The 18,544-nt window shown below is 38.6% G+C and overlaps 1 long non-coding RNA gene across 1 annotated transcript; it reads left to right on the top strand.

Annotated features, from left to right (window-relative positions):
- Positions 1 to 17,355, top strand: LOC131685803 (uncharacterized). The gene is made up of 5 exons (XR_009304872.1): positions 1 to 113; positions 370 to 445; positions 15,698 to 15,791; positions 15,928 to 16,203; positions 16,268 to 17,355. It is a non-coding gene; the product is annotated as an uncharacterized LOC131685803 (long non-coding RNA).
- Positions 17,356 to 18,544: the final 1,189 nt, after the last annotated feature.

Genomic DNA, 18,544 nt, shown 5'->3' on the forward strand with positions numbered 1-18,544 from the left:
GGCAAAGTGGTCAGCGACCAGCGACCTGTCAGCAGCGAGGATTTTGCGTCGCCATTTCATTTGTGAAAAAGTAGTTGGCGTCTGTGGAACTGGTGGAACTATCTTATCTTGAGGTAGGTATTTTGTTTGCATTGAAAGCTGGAAAATTCAACCAGCGACAATTGTATTGTTTAGTGCTAATCTATCACGTCGGAAGTAGTGCCCATTGTAGCGCACCATTGTATGATTAATGTGCACTACTTCCGATGTGATTCCCTTGCTTAGAGCAAGCGAATATACGATTGTCGCTGGTAGGATTTTCCAGTTTTTAACTACATTATCATTTTGCAATTATGTTATATATGTATGTATTATTTTCTTTCTTTGCAGCCGACGCATGCGACAGGGACGTTTTTTGACAGACAGCAGTTTTTTTCCGAGTGAACAGCAGAGAGGGCTCGTGCAGGTATTTCGTTCTTGACGAAGCACTACACCGGTGATGTCGATGTTACACTCATAATAGCGTTTTCGTTTTTACGTGGTGCTACACCGGTGTAGTGTTTTTACGTAGTGCTACACCGGCGAATCCCTACCGGTTTTGCGGCTGTGCGACCAGGCCGTATCACACTACCACCGCTCCAAACGTCATTTTTACGTGCGCAATACCACTTCAGTATGTAGGAATAACTTATTTTTGCCTTTCTCAATAGAGAGGATATGCAATCACTCTGAAAGTCGGCATTTTAAACGAGGCCCGGAGGCTCAATCTCATACCATTTTACTCACTTCGTCGAGAACGGCAAATGTCTATGCGTATGTGTGCGTGTTTATGTATGTGTGAATGTTTTTCCAAACTCACTTCTCAGAGATGGCTGAACCGAATCTCTGAAACTTGATTTCAAACTAAAGATATGTCGCTCCCATAAACTGCTAGTTATTTTTTTTATCGGACTTCCGGTTACGGGTGAAGAGTGCGGTCACACAGCAAACTTCCATTTGAACGTAACACTATAATGTCCAAATGGTGTAATGGATATTAAAAAGGGTCGCATAATTTTGCGGGTCTAGATCACTAACGATCATTCTAAGCAGTTTTTACTACATTGGCCACCTATGACGGTTCTCATTAAACTCGACCAAGCACACCGGCTCTCAGAAATGATAAGCAACCTTTTCGGATCGGTGTGGTCTATTCGAGTCGAACCAGGCGGACATTCGGTTCGAGCAAACTATATGGGGAATAGTGGATAAATATTTCTTATGCCTTTATGCGCATAGATTCTTTTTGCAAAATCCTAAAATACATTCACTGGTATAGCTGTTCAGGATAATAATAATAGAAATAATTAAGGTTTGCCTGGTTCATAATGTAATGAATACAACAGAGTTGTAGGAAAAGTATTCGCGAGTAAGGACTAATACTGCTAGTATGTTTACCGTTTCAATTAATAGTCGATTGATCCGCTTCGGACCAAGGAGACAAAAAGGAGATTAAGAAGAGACAGAAGCGGATTCAACGTGAAATTTGTCAATATGACGTTGACCCTTAGGCGATGGTAGGATAATTTTCCATAGGATGACAGACTAGATGACACGACGTTACACGCTCTAAACGTGTGCCAAATAGTTTGTATGAATGTAATGTATGCATGGATGTGTATAGGAGCAATGTATCCCTGAGCAACGCTCATGGGAAGCCGGGTGCGCGGTCGTAAGTGTGACCATAAAGCATTGAACGCACTGTCAAATGCAACGGTGAGACGGTAGGTGTACAGTTAATGCACATAGCCCGATTGCACACTGATAAATTAAGTAATTTGCACGACTTTTGTACAGTACACATTTTTATTACATAAAGGCTATTACATATAGAATATTTAAAACGATTTGATGGTACATCATGTCAAACTTTACAGTTATAACGTTCACTATTCGATACATGCATTTTTATATTGAATTAATATCGGATTCGCTCCGTTCGAAGTATTTTCAGTATGGGGCCGTTCATATACCACGTGACCAATAAAATCTTCATTTTTGACTCCCTTCTTCCCCACCCCACGGCGAAGACAATTTCTGTACCACTACCTGCTTCTCACGATGTCCACGTGGACTTCCCAAAATTTTATTTGGGTGGCTTCATAAATAGAAATGGATTTTCAATTCTGGGAGAAAATTTCACAATCTATTAACTTTATCCACAGAATATAGAATCTCTGTGAGAAATATCCCTGCAAATGTCTCATTTCTGAACGACGTTGTAAACTATTGGATTTACGGTTTAAAGAGTCATCATTATAACATAAAGTTGATATAGATAGATTGACAGATTATTGAGTTGCCTCGTAATTTCAACAAGCTTTCAAATTAAAAATATTACAATGTTCAAATGTTTTCAGTGTAAATAAATATTCACATTCACACACTCTGCTATTATAACCACTGTGGCTATTTCAAAATTTTGAAAAATTCAAATGCAAATTTGTTTCACTTCCTTATATAAGTCAAAGATGTAATGCAAAGTCCAGGTGGACATTTCACATCCTCTTTACCCCGTCCCCGTGGACAAGCGTGTCCACGTGGTATATGGATAGCCCCAATCGGAATCAGAGTATGTGCCATCTGATAAGATTGATTCTTCGGAAAGTTCTGATTTTAATTTGCCTTTGGAAGTTTCTGAATGCTGTAATATTCAAGATGGAAATTCAATGACCTGCAGCAGCAGCTACCATACGTACCGTATACGTTATGCACAGCTTCTTCAAAAATTTAAGGACCTCTACTACAGCGGAAGATAACGATGTTGATAAGTTCTGCGATAATAATTAGTGGCCTAAGTTCATGTTTTGGGAATTACGTTTTTTTTGTCTACGTTAGACCGGCCCAAGTGATTTTTATTTTTTTTATAAACGAAACTAAAAACGTTGAATTTATGTTCAAAACTATCCTGGCATTATACCATTTAGCCTTATGAAATTAAAATGCAGAGAAAAATTAATGGTCGTAAATAAATCGTAGAAACAAATTCAGTTTGTTTCATGTTCCGCTATATCTCAGATCAAGCTTTTTGCAGTTGGGCCGTTCTTGCACTGAGCCCTCATTTGTCATGAAATTGACTTATTTTGTATGTAATTTGCTTTTTTTTTATGAAAATGTTGATGAAAGCTGTCAAAAATTTTGTAAGTACATTTATTCAAAAGAATTATACAAAACATATTTGAATTTTTATGTGCCGGTTGCGTTGCGTGGGAGGGGGCTCTTGGAAAATGCTACGGGGCCATCCATATACCACGTGGACAGTTTAGAGGACGGTAAGGGGTACGAAAAAGTCCACGCATGCCCATGGAGAGGGGGGTGTGATATAAAAATTGTCCACATGGACTTTTGTTTTTTTCCTTTTTTAGGATGTAGATGAAATTTACATTATCACCGGCATAACCGATTGCTATTTTCCTTTCAAATTTTTTCCCAAGCAACACTTGACTTGCACATACAGTTCTGTGACTGACCTCACACAATTTTGCTCTCAGAATCATTTGACCCAATCTTCTGTAATTTCGCAATTTCCATTATTTTTTTTGGATTTCATAATTCGTTACGCGAGCCAATTCAAGAATTTATATATTCTTGAATTATATTCTTTAATCTTCCGGCCATCACATCATATGATTTGGTATTCTTAGTATGTATAACAAATACAAGGGCATGTTCAGGAGCGTTTTATTTTATATAGGAGTTTCAAAGTAGAACTGAAACTGAAACATTCACATCCCCAGCAGAGCGTTTTGTTTTATAATTTCGAACAGTTTGGTTTTAAAATTTAAAACTGTTATACGGCGCCGTTCTATTTGCTGCTGATTTTAAAACACGTTTTGAACTGTGTTTTAAATACATGCAAAGTTTTCAGCACAGACACTTAGACCCGATAGACTGGCGAGAAATAAATTTGAATGCAGTGACGCTGAAAGCACGGTGTGACATGCATTTTGAACTGAATAGAACATCTGCTAAAACTGCTGCTGGGGACAGCAAGTTCTAGTTTTAAAATTTTCAGTTTTATATAATAGAACTGTCAAAATTATGAATCTTAAACTGAAACACTCCTGAACATGCTCTAACGATGTGACACAAGGTGTTAAAAGCACAATAAAATCCTGCACTCAAAAAAATTATCACTTACTTATCATATGCAAAAACATATAAATATTTTCCATAACACTTTTCACATAAATGTTATATGATTCACAAATAGGAAATTTGATTGTCCATCTAATTAAAACCACTGTCCATGGCATGTGCATGTTAAGTGGAATTCAGGTACTTTTCATCGGAACGTCACATACTTTTTAGACTAAATCCATATTGTTTTCATGTGAATTTCATGTAATTTTTAGCTGCATTTTATGTAGTATTCAAATGTCTTCTTTGTGTTTAAGAAGAATGGAGGACGGTAAATAAGTATGCAGACATTGAATTGAAATACATGATATATTTATTTGAACTAATTCCAATAGCCAGACTATTTCGAAATAGAACGCTTGCTTATTGTTTCCACCATTATTTACAATTGTGTAGATGAAATCACCGATCTTTTCTGCAGTCACCATTGATTCCAATAACGCTTTAAGTTTTGTTTTTCATTTCTGGATTCTGAAAAGAAACTTCGTTTTAATGACATAGTTCTAAATGTATATAATAGTTTGAATTTATATTTAAATACCTTCAGTAAACTATTCAAGAGTATTCACCCGAAATTCAGACGGTTTGTGATATTAAAACGCCATGTTGAATCTGTTTTCATTTTTCATATCTTACATTCACATAATACTCACGTGCTTTGCATGTAACACTTGAAGTATGTGACTATCACATAGAATGTATGTATTACATACTTGAAAGTCATTGGTATCTTATTTGAAATTCATCAATGTGGGCATGAATGTTAATTGCTGCACATGAATCTAATGTGATTAGTCATTTTTAATATTCATGTGCTTTTTCACTTGAACTGTATGTGATTTTTTGGCTCAGTGTGCCACTCCTATTTTGCATTGGATTGTCTGGCCCTAAAGATATCACCAAGAGGCCGTTAATAAACGATGTCGTTTATTACCAGTTAGGGTGGAGCGTAATGCAAAATGATTTAGCGAAATAAAAACTGAAATTGAATTTGAGACGTACTAGTTGAGCAGGAGTAATAAAACTGACAAGTTGCAATGCGCTTCAAAAGGAAAGGTATTTTAGATTATTTCCTTTTTTCTGCGAGACATTGTTTATGAATGGCCCCCAAACAAACAATATTCCATAATGAATATCACGTAACATCGATGTCAGAGCAGTGGGATCAAGGCCAAGTTCCCTCCGGTTCATGCTAAACTGAGAAGCATCATATATTTAGGCACCGAGAACAGACGTCCAGCGTAAACGTAAAAGTTGAGAAAAAATTTTAAATTTACGGTGCGTCCAAAGAAAATTGTGATGGTTCTACCGTTGTTCCCTTTAGTGCGTGAGTTTTATTGAACAGACAGTGGACCACACAATTGATGCCCAAGCGACTGTCTCAATTATACTGGATTATGCCAATATGATGACCGTAGTGGTCTAGCGGAGATTAGTTCAAATAGCAAAATAAGTATTTTAAACTTGTTTGTTCGACACCTGGGTGTCTTCTCAGTGATTTAGCTGTAACATATTAATCTGCCTAATTGAATCGAATAAGCAGATGGTATAGCGGACGGGAGAGGTATTTAACAAAGTTAGGAAAACTAAGAGTGAGGACATCTGATGATGTTCGATGTTTTGGTGGCATTTTTAGTGGCAGTTACTACCGCCTTTTCAGTGACTGCGTTTCTTAGCCTTTGGCTTTTTGGCCTTCTCACCGCCACCACCTCCACCAACGTTTTTCTTCTCTACGGTGGTAGCCGATTTGATTGGTCGTCCGATGCAGCTTCTCACGACCACGCACGTCTGTTATGCACTGCGTCTTACACACATCTGGCTTTGAGAATAGCTGCAACATCCCTATTTATAGGTTTTATCATTAATGTTGATTCTCATTTAAAGTAGTTTTTGAACTATTTAAACAAATTTTATATAGCAAGCAACGTATCGGTAGCAAGCATTGAACGTTTTCCTTCCGATTTTTGAAACAAGATTGGCAATCCGTTTAGTAGAAGAAAAGTTATTAAGGTTCAAAATGTACGTAACGCTTTCGCTAATATGCACTACTATCGCTTTCTCGCTCATTCTCGTGGCGTGCATGAGCCTTTTCTTTCCGTCCGGCTTCTAATGGCATAACCAAAACTAATATGCCGGCTTTCCCCACCAACTGCTCTCGTCAAGCAACTTAATACGAATAATCATAGGAACAAACATGTAGTGAACCTATATAAAAACTTTTCATTATTTTATTGTTCGGTTGCTGCACCATATTAACGGTTGTGTGCAGGATGGGCTGAAAATTTTCACTTTTCCGAGTCGTTTTAGAAAGATTATTCCAAACACTATTTTTCCGTTGATCATGAATGTCCTACATATTCCAAAATTTAATACAACATTGTTACAAATATTTTCGACAAAATGCCGAAGAAATTGATTAAATCCATTCAGTACAACAAAATATATAAGCGTTCAAAATCTTACATCATTTTTCTTCCGAAATTTTAAAAAGGGGGCCCTATATTGAAAGGAAAGTCGTTAGTAACGACAAAAGAATTTAATTAGAAAGTTTCTTTTATTAACTAGTATTAAGTTTGCGCTTGTTAATTCTGTACTTTTACCAGTGAATCATAAGAAAATGCAAACCCGCAGGTTTTTGCAAATCCTTCCAAGAAAATCATTGAATGTGGCAGCTCTGCCACTAAGCGAAAGCTACACCAAAACGAATGATGAAAATATTTTCATTGATCGAACAAAAGGATGGCCTCCCATCTGCATTGTGAAGTCAATAAATAGGGACGCCTTGAGGCGAAACGTGCTCATTCGGTGTGAGCTGCGAAAGGGGAAAGATCGTATCATTGTACCACCACTAAAATCGCTTCAAAACACTACCACCTGTCATACAAGTATATTATCTGCTTGTTGAAATCATTATATGAAATGATATTTGCGTTTAAAATTGAAATTTTGAAAGAAATGAGAAAAATTTGGGGTATGTAATGCCCGGAACATGACCGGGGTATTGACGTAGGACAATTATTTTGTGTGAAAGTTTTCTGTACAACTTTAAAATATCTTGACTAAAACGTGCATTCCTTAAAAATAAATTTACCGCAAACTACTAACTCTTATTGTGTATTGACAGATGCTTATTGACCTGTATTCAATGCGGAGAACTCGGTAATAAAATTGTCTTACTGAATAGATTAACGAACGGGATCCCCAGGAAAATTTCGCTGAGCCCGGTGAATCGAACTTAATGCGTAAAATATAGCCATTCGAAATCTCTTTTGCAGAATTTTAAGAATATGATCATCGCGGTTATGTCCCGGACATTACCCGCCCCTAGTTTTTCGGTAAGCGTGATTCATTTCTGTACGCTAGAAAGAAGATTCCGATGGTTGTTTCGAGAGATTTTAACATTGATATTTCAAAGTATGAAAATATGAAATTTGTTCACTTCATGAATGAATGTCTCAACGAGCATAGAATCCAGCGCATCCCCTATCAACGCAGACGCCAACAACAAAGGTTCTTTTCAAACCACCATAATTATTATAAAGAATAACTTGAAACATTCCCACATATTTCATTGATTATCATTCGATTTGAATTACAAGTCAAACGAGTAGTCACGACACTCCGGTTATGTCCTAGACATTACCCACCCATCTTTTTTTTTAAATGTTCATGGAAATTTGATGATTTCATGACAAAAACCATTTACAGTATTTTCGAAACTTGTCGCAATTAGGGTTGCCACCCCTCCGGGTTTGACCCGTAGACTCCGGTTTTCGGGAGCAATCTCCGGGCCTCCAGGTTTTACATCAATTTCTCCGGGTTTAGTGGGAAGAAGCATAATTTTATTTTTTTGGAATTCTGATTATTTACAAAATATTTAAAAAGTTTAAGTTAACTATTACTCTGTTTCAGATTTATTTTGCCCGACTAACCCTTTCAAGGTGGCGAAGATGAGTTCACCAAATATTGCTGATTTCTTTCACAAAGCAGTGAAAATGAAAAACAAAGCAAATTTACTACAAATTTAGAAAAATAATATTTGGCTATATGTTACAATTGAAATGTTGCTTCCCACCAAGTCGCTCAAAATTGTGTAAAAAAGTTATTTTGCTGCAATTTTATCAAATTACTTCACTGTTAGTGGTGCTTATCACCAGCTGCAGCAAGGTATGGCAGATTTGTTCTAATCCATCCATCAGACGAATTCTTTCGGTGTTGTTGCTACTCCTGCAGCGACCCTTAACTGTTCGCTAGGGAGGTAAGTTTTGCCCCTTTGTTGCGACCTCTGGTGATGGATAACCGACACCACAGTGCTTCCTATGTGATGCCGAATCCCTGCCTCCTTTGCTCTCCTTTTCCTGCACACTCAGTTCGTCTCGGTAATTTCCCAATAGCTGTGTAGTCAACAAATTTAGAAACTGATATCTCAGTAAAGTAAGATTAGTTTGCTGATTTTCGGTGAAATATTTTCCGAGTCTCAGCACTCAAATGTCACTTTTACTGAGACTCAGAAAAAATAATGTTTGCTGAATCTCAGCTGTTGAGATTTCGGCAAATGATGCAAAAAAGCTGAGATTCGGCAGAAAAAATTAGGTGTGTGTTAGTTGTGGAGGAGAGCAATGCTCGTTCGACTTATTCTCCACAGCAAGAGTAGCTGTTGCTTTTGAATTCTTGGCACTTAGGGAAGTGAAATACCACACCAGATTAAACCGATAAAACCATTCTCAAACGTGAAAAATGTACAGCTTTACTTTAACGTAGTAATAAAAAGCGATTAAAGTGCTCCAAAACCAGGGTTGTTAATTAATTATCGTCATCGTCGATAACGTTAACCACCCGTCAACGTCAACGTCGGAAACTCCGTTAATGATAATGTATCGTCGGATTCATCGACATCGTCGATAATTCATCGGTGGTTATCGCGATACATTTTGCGTTACTTTCCCGTTTATTGGAGTTGATGCGGTTAACTTTCAATTGTTTAGAAATAAATAACTATTGAAGGACATGTTGGCAGTTGAAAATCAATAGTTTTGGACATTTTCAATACATAGGGGGTTCAACGATGTGTCAAAATGGATTTTGTTCAACTTTTGGGGAAAGTTTATTATATTGAAGAAGCTATTAGTAAGTGAAAATCAATAGTTTTGGACATTTTCAATTCACAGGAGGATCCACCAGTGCACAGTGTTTCCAAAGTGGCAAAAAGTTGAAAGAAATTCTTTGAACCACGAAAAACATTTTTTAGCTATAGTGTCTTCAGCAAAGTTTAGTTATATTTTTTGCATTTAAAAAGTTAGTTGAATTAGTTGGGTGATTAATCCCTCTAGAGCTGAAAAACAAGTTTTTGTTTGGTCATTTATGAAAATAAAAAAAAACTTTATTTGGCAAAGTTGTTGAGAATAACTTAAGTATTAACTTCGCTGAAGTGTCTATCTGTCGATTTTAATATACATTTTTTTTTTGATATGCCCTTGAAAATTGCTTTTTTTCAAAATAATTTTGTAGAATTTAAAAATGTTCCAAGATTTCGTTCTGCATAAGAAAATACAGAATTTTGGTAATGTAAGTTTTATTTTGGTATGGAAGCTGCAAATTTCCGCAGACGAAGCTATACCAATACGAAACTGTAAAACAAACACTATCAAAACCGTTTGGTGGGCTCTAGCCTACGTTCAAGTCAAATTCGAGTAAACTCCTTCTTTAGCATATTTTTCTTATCTTAGAGATGCAAATTTTACAATAATAAAAATACTGTACTGTAAGACCTCCTTAAGGGAAATTTTTACTAAATGATCAGAACGGGTTATGAGGCTTTGTCGAGGGACTAAGAAGAATATTTTAAACACTGCGGTTTATTAAAAAGAAAGAAAAAAATATGTTTGCGTTTCGACTTCGTCTCTTCAGAACCAGTGCCAAATATGTGCCGATTTTGTCAATGTTATCGTTTTATCAGCCTAAAATTCACCAAGGGGCTAATAAAAACGGGTCTTCACTGTTTTCAAAAAACGCCTAAAAATCTATTATGATGCCGTCTAAAAATTACACTACATATTTAAGAGTAAAAGAAGGAAGCATGAAGCATCTACATAGTGGAGAGAAGAAACGGAGCAGGGGGCTAAAAGTTTCCCAACTAGAAAAGGAAATCAAACATTGGAAATATGTGTATTGTCCATTTTAAAATCCAAAATCTTCTAGTTTAAATTAAAATTATAATAACATCTGTTAATCACCACACCACTTGAATGTGTAGTGTAATTTTTGAATGGCCTAATAATAGGGGTTTAGTAGTTTTTTTAATATATGTTTTTGCGTGCTAAAAATTACTAATTACACAATAGCTCAAAATTTGTTTTCTTCATGGTCAAAACAATTTTGATCACCTTTTTGCCGCTTGGAAAAACTGTGCACCTGGGACTCTTCTGTGCACCAACTTACTCGATAAGTTGAAAAAAAATAATTTTGACACATCGACGGACCCTTCTGCGTATTGAAAATGTCCAAAATTATTGATTTTCAACCACCAACAACTTTCCCGGAAAGATGAAAAAATTTCATTTTGACGCATCGTCGAATCCCACTGTGCATAGAAAATGTCCAAAACTATTGATATTCAACTGCCAACAACATGTCCTTCAATAACTATTTAGTTCTAAACAATTGAAAGTTAACCGCATCAACTTCAACGGCAATCAACGGGAAAGTAACGCAAAACGTATCGCGGTAACCGATGAACCGACGATGACGATGAATATCCCGAGCAAACGAAAAGCCCATAATACCCCCATGCTCATGGGGTTTGTCATGGGTGTTTAAAATGGGTTCAATCCATGAAAGCACCATCACCATGGTCCGGTAGATCCCATATAAAACACCATATGTTGGTGTATTTATGGGTTATTGAGACCATTTTATGGTGTTTTGATGGTTGCGAATTTTGGCCTGGACCATGTTTAAGGTCTTTTCAAGGGGCTATGTGGTGTTTGAACCAATGAGTATTTGCTCGGGATGACGATACAATTATCGACGATGACGATGAAGGCGACGATACATTATCGTTAACGGAGTTTCCGATGACGATACATTATCCTTAACGAAATTAGTACCCGTTTCATTTTTTATTAAAAACATCCTGATACAAGTACTATTAAACATTACGATAAATTATCGTGAAAAATGTATCGTATTAACAACCCTGTCTAAAACGCAATCGCTTTGAATCAAATTTCTGTCTAATTCCACTCAAAATCCACCACCCCACAAATCAGTGAAAATCTCCGGGTCAAAGCCTCTCCAGAGGTGGCAACCCTAGTCGCAATTGATAAAAATGATTTTATCAAATATTTAATAGTTTACTTTGCAGGATCGATTTTAAGAAATGTGCGGCATCTCTCCACAAATTACCCTATCACAATCTCTCATTCCAAAGGTACAAACGTGACCTTCGCGATAACACAAACCTGGTCACAAATGCGAACGCCCGCGATCTCGCCAACATTCAAGAATACCGGTAATTAAGTGAACATTTGCAGCTAAAAATTTACTGACGCGGTTTCAAGCATCAACCCACCACTCGCGCAATCATGGATCGGTCACGTCCGGAAGTCTTTACCCTTGATCCTAGCACCCCACACTCATGCCGTCAGTTGGACCAATAGAAATAAAAACTAGACAAGACGTCCACGCGCGATCATTGAAGAATACGCGAACATGCGAATGGCCACGCGCTTATAAAAATAATGTATCCACGCGAAGTTACATACACACTAGCTCAAGTGACAAAAACTTCAACATACAGACGCTCGAGTCCTTCGCGATCATCTACGCACAACCACTCTCACGATCTCGCAAACAGGATAACACCCCGGTGACTAAATGAACGGTTTATACACAAGAAGTCATACGTACATACATACATACACGCGACAAACATAATGCTTGAGCCCTTCGCGATCATACACGCAACCTACACCCGCGCTCTCGCAGACATGATAACATCCCGGTGATAATATAATCGTCTCAGCACTTATAAACATTCAAACGTGGTCTCAAGCGTGAACGTACAGTCCCCCGCACTCGCGCGATCATGAATCACGTCGGTCACGCCCGGAAGTCTCTATCCTAGAATCCAGAAGTCTAGGTCCATGTCTTCAATTGAATAAAATAAAAGAAAGCTCTCATATCCACTGGCCAACACGTTCCATGGCGACATGACCGGGAACTCTAGTGATATGGAGTAACTCACTCCCTGTCAGAAAGTGATCCGTACACTGAAGACTAAATATCAGAATGACGGTTCGCGTGGCCATCCAAGAACACAATGTGAATGGCCACAGGGTTACGAAATCGAATTTATTCACGCGAAGTAACATACACGCGACAAGCACGTCAACATACGAAGGCTTATGTTCCTCGCGATCATCTACGTACAAATAAGTTCGCGATCGCGCAAACTTTATAACACTCCGGTAACAATGAAAACGTTTTAGCACTTACGAAGTTACGAACGCGGCCTCAAACGCACACCCACAAACGCGCGCGGTCATGAATCGGTCACATCCGGAAATATTTACCCTCCATTCAAGCAACTACACGCAAAAGAATTGTGCATGTTTGATTCTATAAATTATTTCTTTATTTTTAATCGATAAAAATTCTTTATTGTGAACCAAGGAATTTATTAAACCAAACTATTTTTTTTTGGTTGGATCAACCAAAATATCTTTTGAATCAATCTTACAAGTTTTGTTATCTTTGCTTTTCGAAAATCGACAAAATTATTGTTTGTTCCAAACATATCAGTGATTCTAAATAAAGCATGCAGCTAATTGATTCAAAAGGACTGAATGCATTACATCAACAGTCCTTGTTGACTTGAAACAAATAAAAAATAAAAGTTGCTTCGAAGAAGAAAATTTTCCACGTGCGTCAATGCTGGAAAAATTCGCTATTTTTAAATCAGGGAATTCAGATTTCGGTGAATTCGTATAGTGCTCAGATTTTCCGGACTCGAAGGGCGCAAGTGCAGCTTGAAAATAATCATGATGTCGCACAAAGGTTAGTGGATAAATTAAGTCGAATGCACACGGTGCGTTTTATGGTGCCTTCCTCTATTCCAGGACTCAACCAAAACACCCTTTGTGGCTTAAAAACGACAATCGCAGAACTGAAAACACGTCGCCGCACCAGAGATAAATAATACCCGATCGAGAGGGCAGTTTCCTGTACTTCACCATCTCTGGTCCAACAGGAAGCCACAGCGTATTCGTGCGCCTTCTGCAATCTTTTTGGAAAAGCCGAGACTCTGAAGCACTACATTATGGCGCATATCTGGAATAAACCACGCGCACGGCCAAAGGTACTACATAAAGGGACGGTGATTGGAATCGTATGCGCTGCATGTAATAAAATTTCATTTCATTCCAAGCAAACCTACTCCGGAACAGGTTTAGAATCCCTTATGGATTCTCGCTCAAATGCAACAAACGATTGAGTCGGAATCGGTTGTTGCCTTTGAGCTGGAACTCATAATGAATCCATTCAGAATTCCTAACCAATCCCGGAATATGTTTGACTGGGCCATACTGCATCCATTCAGGATTCCGAAGCGATTCCAGAATGACTTGACCGCGTAAAATTAATGCGTTTGTAGCCTGTTTTTAGAGAAAGGCCAATAAGTCAATGGCAAGTATTTACTTTGTGAGGTTCATTTGTACTGATGTTATCTGTTGTCAGCGAGTAATGGTTTGTTCTAAATTTGTCACCATGACAGTTGGCCTTTGGTTCCTATTAAAGAATAGGCAAATTTTATATACAATAAAATTGGTTGTGCTTCAATATTTGCTATGCACTGATTCAAATATTTGTTATGTTTAAACACAATAAAAGATATTATTTGATTTAACAAAAATGTTTTTTGTATTGAACATTTGACATGCATTGATCCAAATATTTTATTAGTTTTATTCAACAAAATGAGCTCATTGATTCAACAAAGTTGTTTGTTGTTTCGATTGTTGTTATGATAAAATCAATAAAAAATTTTGTTGGTCCAACTATTTTCCATGTTTGATCCAATAAATTCTTCAGAATTATTTCAACAATTGTTTTATTTGTATAAACATGTATTTTTTATTGAACACAGAACAACTTGGCAAATTTATTATTTCAACCCTCATATTATTTGACATTAAAAATTATTTTTCTGCGTGTAGGTCCATACATTCAGTTATACCAATCAAAAAATAAAGCTCATATCCACTAGACAACATGACTGGCAACTCTAGTGATGTGGAAGAACACACTTTCTTTTAGAATCTGAACCGTACACGAAATATTAAGTATCAGATTCACGGTCCGCAAGCGATCATTCTAAAACACACGCGAATATGCGAAAGGCAAACGGTTTAGATACAGAATTTATACACGCGACGTTACATATACGTTAGCAAACGTTACAAACGCACACGCGTCATACAAACGCACACGCGATCGAACACGTTCACGTACAAATGCTCGTGTCTTTCGCGATGATACACGCGATCGCGAAATCCCTACGCTCGCACATACCTGAACCGTACAATAAATATCACATTCAGATTCTGACGGGGAACCCTTCTGAGTGCCTAGCTCTACAGCTCCTGTAGGATAACTCTCGAAAAAAATGTGTCCTGTCGCCTCGTGTGCGTACAGCTTTAAGTGCATTCGCCCAAATTATAGTTACGATATTACCCAATAAAATACAGTCGGAAATGAGCCGGAATTCTGGCTGGTTCTAGTTGGTATTCTGGCTTCAGTGACACAACCGATTCTAACTAGAGTCGGTTGTGTCACTGGAATCGAAATACAAACAAAAAATAGCTAGCATTACGGCTCATTTCCCGCTGAACTTTACAGGGTAAACAATCTTACAATTTTTCTCATCTTCTAAGGAGAAACATCCATAACTTTTGAATGAATGCTTGAACCATATCGTTGCGTCATTTAATACCAATATGTCAGTGAATTTTACACTTTTTACCATTTTTATAGAAGAAATGTGTAGAATTCGCTCAAACTTTAAAGATTTTTTCCGAGGCCCCCGAAGGGCCGAGTCATATATCTATCGACTCAGCTCGATGATTTGGAACATTGGTTTGTGTGTGTGTATGTAATGGATAGCAACGGATGAGCCGATCTTATCCAAACGCTATTAATCTGTTTTTGATTCTGATGTTTAGTTTCTAAGATATGGATTACATACATACTCTTACTTGATTTGTAAAATTATTTCGTCGTTAAATTTATTTTGGCTTTCCCTTACCCGTTCACCCCATTTGCTCGAGCAAGCTATTGCGAAACAATTGCTCACGTTATCTCTGATTATTCAAAATGGGGCACTAACACGCGCAACACATGTACTGCCGCTAAAAGCATAATTGTCCCATGTGTATAGGGATTCCCATAGCACATGGGACAGTTATGCTTCTAGCGGCAGTGCAAGCGTATTATAGCGCACGCTAACATGACCATTCCAATAATAAAATTCTTTTTTTGCTAGGTAATTGACGATACAGTCCGATTACTTGACCCCGATGTAGGCCGTGTATCAGTCGGTATTGCATAAACTTCCCGTACCAGCAAATAGTTTGAAGGTAAATGCCTGAACTCTATACTGCCGCTAGAATCATAATTGTCCCATGTGTATAGGGATTCCCATAGAACATGGGACAATTATGCTTCTAGCGGCAGTATAATACATCCGATCACTATAAATAAATTCTGTTATAGGAATTCGACGATCCGGTCATTACGTCACGTTTATCGTCGTGACGAAGCTCTACACACGCAGCGGATGGGAAAAGGCGGATATCATTTCGAAAAGCACGATGGTGAACGGGGCTGGCATTTTGTCCTCGACGGAGTTCGATTTCCATATGTGCACCAGCAACCATCGCATTACTTCCAGTGCGACGGTAACCGCTTTGACTCGGACGAGATCCATTGTAGGCCCGGCAGGTCATGTTGAATTTGATCCAGTGCATTCTGCAACAAAATTACGTTCCGGTAGGCCAACATTTCCATGTATTATTTAATCCGACTAATAGCTTTCTATATTTATTATTTGCAGTAGAATGGAGAAAACAAAAAACAAATCTAACAGAAAATTTAACGGAAATCAACATTCATCGCAAATCAAACGTAGATTGGATCGAGTCATTATTGATGCGTCGCAGCATCAGCCGTACAAATTCGACAATTATTTGAATCTGTTCCCGCACGGCAAATATATATTATGTCGCTGATGAACCTGAATTTGGTTGCACTGACGCTGTCGCCTTCTTCGACATGCTGAAAGGCCTGCAATAAGGTAGTAAACAGAAATGCGTAGGAGTCAGCTCTAAACGAATTATTCATTTGGCTGGAGTAAATCCGACTCGAAGATGAAGGTCCTATCACGTTTTGCTTATCTACCACGAATAGTGCAAATTTGTCTCGCACATGGTGTTCAAGGCACTGTACAACCTGTGAAATTTCCCGCAATGGTCAAATTGAGCCGAAGAAAATATTTCTCTAACTGACATTGCAGTGCAGTTGTTACTGGACGGGAGTAACGCGTCTGTTGGACCTGATTGGATAACAATCTGGTACGACCCCTGGTGAGTGACGACACAGAACATCTGCAACAATCCGATGTAGGCCGTGTGCCAATCGGCGACAAGCAGTTTTTCGGGTCGAAATCTTGCCCGAACAACGTATTACGTCACGTTAGCATCTACATACGCAGCCGGCGGGAAAAACGGATTACATTGGGAAACGCAGGATGGTAAACGGTGCTGGTATTACGCACTCAACGGAGTTCGCTTTCCATATTGGCACCAGACCAGCAACCGTAGCATTGCTTCCAGTGCGACGATAATGATGCTTTTTTATATTATTTTTATGCTCGGAAAGCGCAATTGTTGAATTTAAATTGTAAATAAAACAGATTGAATCAATTGGTTTAATTCTTTTTAATGAAAAATGAATAAAAAAGAAATCTGACGGATCAAAAAGAAGAAGAAGAGTGCCAAAATAGTGAGCACGACGGTGTCCGATTCTCTATAGCTTGACATCGGAGCTACGTAGCTCTTATATCGCCTGACGATTTTGACAACTTCGAAGCCAGACAGTCCGATTTCGATGGTGCAAAACAGCACGATATAGTTCTTATATAAAGCGCGGTGTAGCTCTTACGTCGGACCTCATCGGCCTGATCGTCAGCCCGATTGTCAGGCCGACTCGGCTCGACATTTTTCACTGGGATGGTTTGTCTCCTGGCACACCTGATAGAGCAATTCGCAGATTCATGTCGCAATATGGCGAAGAGGTTTCCATTCAGAGTGACGTTTGGAGGAATTTCTTCCCGGCATTCCCAACGGTGTTCGGGTGGTAAGAATGCGACTAAAACCTTCTGTACCCTCCTTTGTGACCCTGGAAGATGGCACTCCCTATGCACAGTCCACCCTGTGCACATATGACCATCAAACTGCCACGCGTCAGTTTTGTCAACAATATGCACATTATGGAAAACCGTGCGTGGAAACCCATAAGAAGAAAACATCACCTATAACCAACAAAACCATCCAGACTTCAACGCCCACAGCTAAAACACAATCAATTGTCCAACCAGTAGTGACGGTTAAACAGCAAACAAATATTAAATCCACAACGACAACATCTAGTACTCCAGTAGCAACAAACGTCACCGCCAATCATAATGTAGTCAACAAGGATGAAATCTCCACGACCGCAGCCAGCAAAACGAAGAAGCATAACAGACAGCAGCAACGATCAAGGTAGCACAGTGAATGACCCTCCAGGTGTTGTCAGGCGACGCCGGACATGCTCCATCGTCTAGGAAACGAATCTCCGCTCACAAAGGTAAATTGCGTGCGAAGGATTCAATGCAATCACATTAAAATGTTATTTTTTTATTATTCATTTTCCTGTAAATATATAAAAGACCCACGGCTAATTTAAGCTCACGCAACGAGCCGTGTCAAATAAATGAATTGAAAAAAAATCATTGTGGCGCGGGCTCTTTGCATCCTACGTCTAGCTCTGAGGCAGGCTGATCGTAGAGCTGCAATCTCAGCACTTCACCAGTATACCGGGCATCTGCCGTTTCTTGGCAGGGTTTTCCTCGGCATAGTGGCGTCGCACGCGCGTGGTAGGACGGCTACTAGCGCATCCCCGCTTAAACTGTCGGTGTTGGCCTCTAGTCCCAGGGCCGCGATGAAAGCTTCGCTGTCGAAGTGATTGGACTTCCACCCGCGTACCTGACAGGGATCTCCCGCCCTCGGATGCTGCACACCATAGTTGGTCCTAAAGCGGATTGCTAAATGATCGCTATGGGTGTAGCCTT

The sequence above is a fragment of the Topomyia yanbarensis genome, chromosome 2 (assembly GCF_030247195.1).
Source record: "Topomyia yanbarensis strain Yona2022 chromosome 2, ASM3024719v1, whole genome shotgun sequence".
NCBI lineage: Eukaryota > Metazoa > Arthropoda > Insecta > Diptera > Culicidae > Topomyia > Topomyia yanbarensis.